Source organism: Pipra filicauda, unplaced genomic scaffold (assembly GCF_003945595.2).
Source record: "Pipra filicauda isolate LSUMZ 115617 unplaced genomic scaffold, ASM394559v2 scaffold4_size7858003_pilon, whole genome shotgun sequence".
Classification (NCBI taxonomy): Eukaryota; Metazoa; Chordata; class Aves; order Passeriformes; family Pipridae; genus Pipra; species Pipra filicauda.
This window is the reverse complement of record NW_024104643.1, coordinates 4,295,668-4,304,334: the sequence shown is the minus strand read 5'-3', so window position 1 is coordinate 4,304,334 and position 8,667 is coordinate 4,295,668.

The following is an 8,667-nucleotide window of genomic DNA, read 5'->3' as shown; positions in this document are numbered from 1 at the left end:
TTTCCATCTCATCAAAGAAACCATGCCATGAACAATGCTCATATGCTATTCTGACAATGGCATTTTGCTGGTTAGGGCTGGGGTAGAGTCAATTGTTTTCCATAGTACCTGCTGTGGGGCTGTGGTTTGGGTTTGTGCTGAGCAGTGTTGATAATTCAGGAATGTTTTCGTTATTGCTGAGCAGAGCTTACACAGAGACAAGGCCTTTTCTGCCTCTCACCCCACCCCAGCAGCGAGGAGCTGGGGGGGGCACAAAGAGCTGGGAGGGGACACAGCTGGGACAGCTGATCCCAACTGACCCAGGGGATATCCCAGCACATAAAGCTGGGGGAAGGAGAAGGGAGGGGGGACACTCAGAGTGATGGTATTTGCCTTCCCACGTCACTGTTGCACATGATGGAGCCCTGCTGTCCTGGGGATGGCTGAACACCTGCCTGCCCAGGGGAAGTGGGGAATGAATTCCTTGGTTTGATTTGTGTATGTGCACGGCTTTGCTTCACTTATTAAACCACTTTTATCTGAGTTCATGAGTTCCCTCCCTTTCACTCTTCTGATTGTCTCCCCTATCCCACCAGGGGGCCATAAGCAAGTGTTTGTGTGGGGCTTTGTTGCCAGCTGGGGTTAAACCATCACAGTATTTAACAAAAAGAGACAGAAGTAAAAGAAAAGTACCTCCAATGCATCAGGAAATTTGTCATGGAAGAACTGCCTTTACCTCTGACTTTTCATACTGTTATGACTCATAAAGTAACTTTCTGAAGGACTACACTCCACAGGAGAACCTCTTCTCTAGCACAGGTACTCAGTTGATAACATTTTGAGAGAACTGGTAGAAGGTCAAGAAGCCAGTTATAACACTGTTAGATATGAAAAGGGCTGTATATAAATTCCCCAACATAAATGCATAACATTTTAGTAATCTTTTAAAATTGCAATTGTGACAGGCATTTTAAATAAAATATCAACAATCAAGCAGCATTTTTGGTAAGATGAACTGTTTAAAATACCAGACAACTTTCTGTTGCTGGTGTATAGGATGAGTAGAAAAGAAATTCTAGTCTCTACGTTTACCAAGTGATGTGGTAAGTTTTAGTCAGTCAAAGTTTTAAGCAATGAAATTCTATACAGTAACAGGGTTTTTCTGCGTACTGGTTAAAATATGTTGAAATTATTCCACCTATGTTTATTTCTCGGTTTTATTTATGGCTTAGTTTCAATTGCCTCTTTCAATTACTTTTCCCCCAACAGCTTATTTCTGTGCATTCAATAACAAGTTTAGGAGTTCTGTCTTTTTGAGGATCTGTAGTTACAGGTCATCCTGAAGGATTTCTGCACTATTTCACTGTGCTTACTAAACTTAAAAATGAACACTTCAAAGAAGTCAGGAATATTTTACTACTAAATCACACGTGTTTACTGAGTTTGCCTTTGGAATTGCAAAACCTTTACGTTGTTACCAGCTGATGGGTTCCCCGGTGACTGCAATCTTCGAGTTTTGATCAAAACTTAAAGAAAGAGCAATAACTAGTAATTTTAGAAAGTGTAAAGCAGCTGACAAGAGTGATACAATGCCACTACAGCCCCTCTTGGATGAAGCAGCAAAACCCACATAAGCATCTCTGGGGGCCGTTCCGCGAGCGAGGAGCAAGCGCTCGGTGCCGTAGGTGCTGTGGGAGCAGCAGTTCCCTGGCCAATGAGCTGGAATGCTCCGCAGGCACATGGTTTACGCCGCTCAAAATAACTTGGGACCTGCAAACTGACAAACGCGATCGCCCCGGTGGTGACAGGTTGTCCGGCTCCTCACAGCCATCCTCACAATAACCAAGGTTAACTTCCTTCGCCCCATGGACTCCGAACTGCTTCTGTTCCTCAGGACCTGAAGAATTCCCTCGCTTCCGTAGCTTTAACCTCACGCTTCTGGATAATTGTCGCCGCTACTGACTGCCAGGGTTGGGCAGCAACATCTGGAGGAACTGAAAAAGGTAATCCCTCAACTTTAGATCGGGATACATTTTGATTTTGCAGCAGCGTGGAAGAGTTTGATGAGCATGTATATTTGAATGCTAATTATAGCTGGCAAGGCATACACAGGGGACAAATAATTTTTAAAGTGACTGGTTTAAATTATGCTGGGGCATGTGCATTGCAGTGAAAGAGAAACAGTGTTCCGCAGCATTATAAAGGACTTGAATAGCGCTGGTGGGCTTCTCAAAATCCCTCGGAGCCAGTCTGACTGCTCCAAAGAGTCAACAAGATTCTAATGACCTGAAAAGTTCCTTGTGGGACCGTGTTCTTCGTCCTGCTTATCTTGCCTCCACGTTCAGAAATATTTGTGTTCTGGTATTCAGCCTTAAACAAAATTGCCATAATCTGGAATTCCTTCTTAAGCAAAATCAAACCTAATTTAACGAGGTCCCCATAGTTAAATGCTTTCTATTTATTTATTTATTTATTCTGTCATGTAAAATGACCCCTGTGCTATATTTAGTGCAGGGAGATCTGCTCTCTGGATTAATGTACACAACAGCTGCAGAAACAGTTCTGCTAGAAGGGCATAGCTCTCACCCTTGAGCTCTCACTATCTCCCTTGCTCTCTTTCTCTCTCTCAGAAAAGTATTTGACTGTCAGTAGCAAATGTTTGGCCCAATATATTGCAACATTAAGCAGTAATCAGAAGCCCATATTTAGTTTTATCAACTAATATGCCAACGATTGACAAGAGAACAGAGTAGCTCTTGAGAGTATGTCAATAGGACATTATACAAATTATGCTAAAGACACTGACTACTTTATCAGTAGCTCTGTTTTGGTCATGAAGTTTACATTTGTGAAGATGCTCTAGAATTTAAGAGTGAAAACAAAATCAGCAAATGTTAATGGTACGAATTCATAAACTTCAACTCTGCTCTTCTCCCTCTCCTACACTTCCTGAAGGTTCCTAAGGTCAGGTTATTTCTTTTCGTCTGTCTTTTTTTTTTGTGGGTTTTTTTTTCAAAAACAGCTAACAAATTTAAACAGCAATAGCAAGCGTGTTAGTTCCTGTAGCTGAGCAGAATGATATTTACATATTGAAAATTATTTCTGGTCAATTCAGGAGTTAGTTAGGTCTTGCATTTGCCAGAGTACCAAACACAAAGGGGAACTCTGTGCTCTGTGCTGATTTTTTTACTCCTGTGCATTCTTTAGAGATTTTACAGCAGGTCTTGCTGTGGTACTGAAAGAATGTTTCTCATCAACAGCTGCTGAGAATTAGCAGTCCAGGTATATTTGCTCATAAATACAACATTAAGATAGTTTGTTAAAAGTTTACACAATACCATAACTGCAATTGGGCAATGCAATGTCAACTGTAACTTAAATCACTGGGGGGGGGGGGGGGAGGGGAGGAAGAGAAAAAAATCAGTTTACTTTTCTGTTTAAAATTTCACTGGTTTAGTGTTTGTTTTCATAAACAGGAATAGTCTAAGGGATGGGAAAATTAATTCCGCCTAATATAAATCTCATTTAAACATTGTAGTTTAAAAATATGATTCAAATGTGAAAGCTTTTATGTTACAATGTTCTGAGGGAAAGCCAATGAAAAGGCAGAAAAAGGACAGAACAGTGGACAAAAAGAAATACTATGAGGAAAGGCTTGTTGCCTGTTAGTTATATTTTTTCATTGAGGACTTCTGTATGTACATTCAGCATCAAATTGTGGATCTCTGCTGCATCTTTTTTGGCCTTTCATATAAACTTTTTCCCATGTGGGCAATCCCTGAAGGAAACTGGACTATACACATTACTTGAACCGACAAAAACTTGTCCTACATTACAAGCACTTAAAGTACACTCAGAACTTGTCTTGACATCAGAGGTCTGGCTGCACAGCTCGTTGGGAGAGGAGGATGGAGAAGCATCCCAGGCAGGCCTCAAAGACAGCCATCACCTGTCTTCGTGTCTGACCTTCTAATTTAAAAGTCAGCTTCAATTTATTTGTTTCAATTTGATGTTATATGGAGTTCCTTTAGGAGATCGTTTACCTTGCAGTTCAAGCAGATTCACTGAGGAGGCAAACAGAGCTTGAGACGTGGCATAAAGGGTCTCAGTTCTCATTTTGAGAAGTATTTGGGGACAATATTAATTATGAAAAAATTAAGACTTTTTGTGATCAGAGTAAAAAAAAAAAAATTCATTATGTGAGAGTACAAAGGAAATGTTGAAAAAGTTAGTGAGTGTTGAACGTGCTTTTTCCCTGAAGCAGAGTTCAGTATTTTCTACTGCTTAGGGTGTCCAATACTGTAACAGTGAGGTCACGGGCCAGGGCAAGGCTCCAAGTGCACACAGGGCTCTTGCAGTGTCTGTTGCAGAGTAACTTGGAGAAAGGATTTATCCCATCCCATTTCAGAGGGATTTTGTTTCCATCAGAAGTTGTTACACTCCTGAGCCTGGAGGCTCTCTATTTTCCATATTTAATCACATTACTTGGAAATGGGAGTTTAGTTATCTGACTCATTACAAGGAACAGAATTCAAAACCACTAATGTGTCTAAAACAGAAAAGTACACCCCCTTCTTGTACACAGCTTTCCAAACACAATTTTAAAAATATCTTACACTCACACCCCCAAACACACACAGAACTGCTAATCTTAGTCCTCTGCTCCAGCCTAACCTTTCCTGTGTCTGGAGTCTCAACGTCTGTCTCGCAGCAGCTACAGCTTGTCAACAGGCAGTAAGGAAAATGGTGACAATGACAACTGCTACATGAGAATTCCTGCAAGCACAGGAGGATTGTGGTGATTGTGATCATCAAACATCTGCAAGGCAGACCACTTGAGTCATCTCTTAGCTTGTTTTTCACAGCCTGTAATCATACAGTTGAAACACTCCATAACAGTCTGTAGGTAAATGCAATTTATGTGCAATTAAATTAATGGTGAAGTGGATATAGCCTCTGATATCTGCTAAACTTCCAAATTTCTGACTGAGCTGCTGGGCACACAGTGTCTTGCTGTGTAAAGGTAATAAAGGTGCCTCAATGCAGAGCAAGAAGCAGCAGTTTGAGAGCTGTTCTGATGCTGGGTTTCATACAAAAGCACTCTCAGTAAAAGTAATGATAGTTTGAAAAGCTAAGACAGGAATAACATGTATTGACCAGAATTTCTAACTACAGCTGAAAACCAAAGATGTTCAAACACTTTTTGCATTAAATCTGCTATTTACATATAACCTGTTTATTATGACACAGAAGGGGAGTTTGAAAAAACATCTTCAGGGCATCAAGCATTTGAAGCTGTCTCTCACCAAATAAAACAGAGATAGATCAGACATATCTGGGATTCTCTTCAGCTTTGCTGAGATTTCACTAGTGCTGTTTTCTTAGAAAAAGCTCAGGTTCTTTCAGTGATGACTCAGCAATGAGTCTAACAAGCCTCAAACAAGAGGAAATGAAAGTGTTTGGTGTTATGCTGTGCAAGATCCTTGCGGTGCAATCTTCCTCCCTTCCATGTAAGGATTTTCGGGTCAAATCACTGCCAAAACAAAGAGTGGGAACTAATTCTAACTTTGTGAATATTTAATCCTAAGGATCACTTGGCTAATAAGAGAACATTGCCATAAATATGGGCTCTTGGAAACTCAGTTGGCTAATAGAAACTGAATTAGTAGATGGAAAAAGTTCACGGAGTTAGTTTTGTTCATGGCATCCTTCGGTGCCTCTTAAGATAAGGGGTGCCCAAGGTGACTCCTTGTGTCCCATGAAAGCAAAAAATGTTGCCCTCAGTGCACTGGTTTGGTGCTGTAGGTTATGAGCCAGTCAAGAGCAGAGAACTGCAGGCTGCTGGAATCAGTCATCACATTTTCCACCCTAAATAACACTAGTTTAGAAATATTATTTGTAATTAGCACTGCAATTCGTCCCCTTGATACGGATTCATCACGACATTTTTCCAGTCAGCAAAATAACTGGTGCTTTCATTGACACCACGTGTGTTTTTACTAGAGTTTGTCCTTCTTACTGCTTGCTCAACAGAGTTTTCTGCAGTTATCTGCACTTCTCTGCTCAACAGAGGCATCTGCAGTTCCTGCACACATTTTGCCAGCTCCATGACCTGGTGTGCTGTGCTGCTGCCCAGTGCCAGTGTCCTGTGCCACTGCACACAGGGATGGTTTCTCTGCTGCTACAAAGACAGTTCTGTTCCAAAGCCCCAGTCAGGAGAAGTTAAAGGGAAGGCTCAAGACATGTCAAGGCCAATTCTACATCTCAGTCTAAACAAAGAGAAAGACTGAATTCAAGATCTTAAGTTTGAAGCTTAGATTCCAATTTTGGCTGTAGAAGGGCTAAATTATTACTAATTATCATTAGTCAGATCTGTAATAGGATAGTTGTTCCTCTGGCCATGCCTTTTCACTCACAAAAAAGATGGTTTAATAGATATTTGAGGAAAATATATTGAATTCAGCCTTACTGCCATCTAGCCCAGAGACCCTCTCAGCTCTATGCTTGGTTTCGTTTGAGTAAAAGCTGTTGTTCCCTGACTGTGAAATGTAAATGGCTCAGCTTACCCAGCGCTTCCCTCATCATCAGCCCTCTGTAGTCCTTGGATAGTACAGATCCTTGTAGGAAAAGAAAAAAAAAAAGGGGAAAAAAAAGAAACCAGACATCTCTCAAGGCATGAGCAAGGTGGAATTAATGGGATTCCCTGGTAGCCTAACAGCAACATTTGCTGAAACTTAACACTTTCCATTTAATTAAAAATACCACATAATTCAAAATATTTTAAAAATTCAGTAGCCAAGCACTGCTACATTTGACTAGAACCCAACTTCTTCCTTACTAAAAATAGAATTAAAAAGTTATCTTCTACTCAAGCTGAAAATAGGGAAGAGTTAGATATAAAATTCTGACTGAAATGTTTAGGGTGAGCTCTAAAGAAAAGTGACTTTCAAAGTAGTAAGAATTTGGCATCCAATTCATTCTCATGGATATCTTGCTTCCCAACACAAGAAGGAGAATTCTACTCCCTTCTACCTCTTCTGCTTCAATGGGCAGAAGGAAGGAAGCTGTTCCAGGTCCTTTGCTGGGGAACTGTTTTTCTCCTTTTGCTATCAGACAGTGGCTCCTTCACTGAACCTTTTTTTTTTCCAAACTAGAATTATAAAGCTATTTTGCCAATCTAAACACATCTTTGAGAGTATCTCGTTATATTGCAGTAATACTCCTTAAGCAAATTGGCAGAAATTATTTCTTTCGCAGTTCAATGCTTTGTTCAAAAGACAAATAGAAGATATGCAAGACCCAGAACAAAGTCTCAAATAACCACACTGAACAAACACTTGCTTTATAAGAGTTACCTGCAGAAAATCTGCACTGTGATAAACAACCTCTGTTCAAATATACATAGCACTTAAATGAGAAAATCAAGCAATATCTGTACAACAGAGGAAAATAAAACCCTGAATAGTCTCAGTTGGATAATTTTCATATATTCTTTCAACAAAATCATTCTTTAAGTTCATTTGACTTCAGCAGGTTTTGATCACACATCCTTCCCTACCTGCCTTTCCTCCTTAGTGTGTCCAGTGTTCTCTAAAGACCTGTATCATCTTTTTTCAGTGTCTGATGGCCTTTACAAACACTGAGGTGAACCGAGGATGTGCCACTCCGAAAGAGTGGCCAAGAAATGTAGCAAGTTAAACTTTGCCACCATGTGAAATATGCACTTCTCCAGCCCTATAAAATACAGCCTTCCACTGTGGCGTCTAAAGCTGCAAAGAGCTGGATGGTATAATCCGGGTTAGAGGGGTTAGCAGGGAGCTGCATCCCGCAGGAGAGAATTCTGGGAGGCTGCACATCCTGTAACATCCCGCTAAAGCACACACTGCTCTCTTCTTGCAGGCTCAGCCAGCAAAAAGAAGGGGCAGAGGAAAGAGCTGCTCCTCCCCTGGCTCTGTTTCTCCCCTTCCGATTTTCAGCAGGGAGGAGGCCCCTGTTACAGGGAGGCTCCAGGGCTGCACTTCATTCGTGGCACAGGTCTCACTTCCAGTCTGTAAGCGCCCTATGTTAGAATGTATTTCAGCCCTTTGGAGCTGAAACTACAGCTTTAGCTGTGACCTTTACAGCACATAGTATGTGATCAGCACATAAACAAGCTAATCTAACCCCTTAACCATATTCTGCTTCAGTAAGATGGCACAGCTGCCTAAGAAGTTAAAGCTGAGCAAGCAAAAGTAGTACCCACGGAGCAGGAACTTTAAGCCTCTTTGTATTCTTAAGAGGTTAAATTACAAACTCTGTCCAGTCACGGAACAGCTTACAACATTATCTCATGTGGGCTTCCCAAATCAGTGTTCTCTGTGTGCCACAGCTTCACTGAAAAGCTGTGCCAGATAATTTAATGCCAAGTGTTCAATTAGGATCGCAGACTCTGGTTCACTTGCAGGGACTACACTGGGTGCTTAGAAGCATATAATTTATATGGCATTTTATTTATTATTTTTTTACAGGCAAGAACTTAGCAATATTTTGGTTGGGTGCCTTTGTAGTCTTACTGATTTTCCCTGTTTCGTATTACGAAAACAAAGCAAAATTAATAAATCTAAAATGCCAGATATTTACGTAAGAAAAATAATTTCTATATAAGAAATCGAAGAAGAATATAAAGAGTTTAAATTGGAGCTTTCTTTT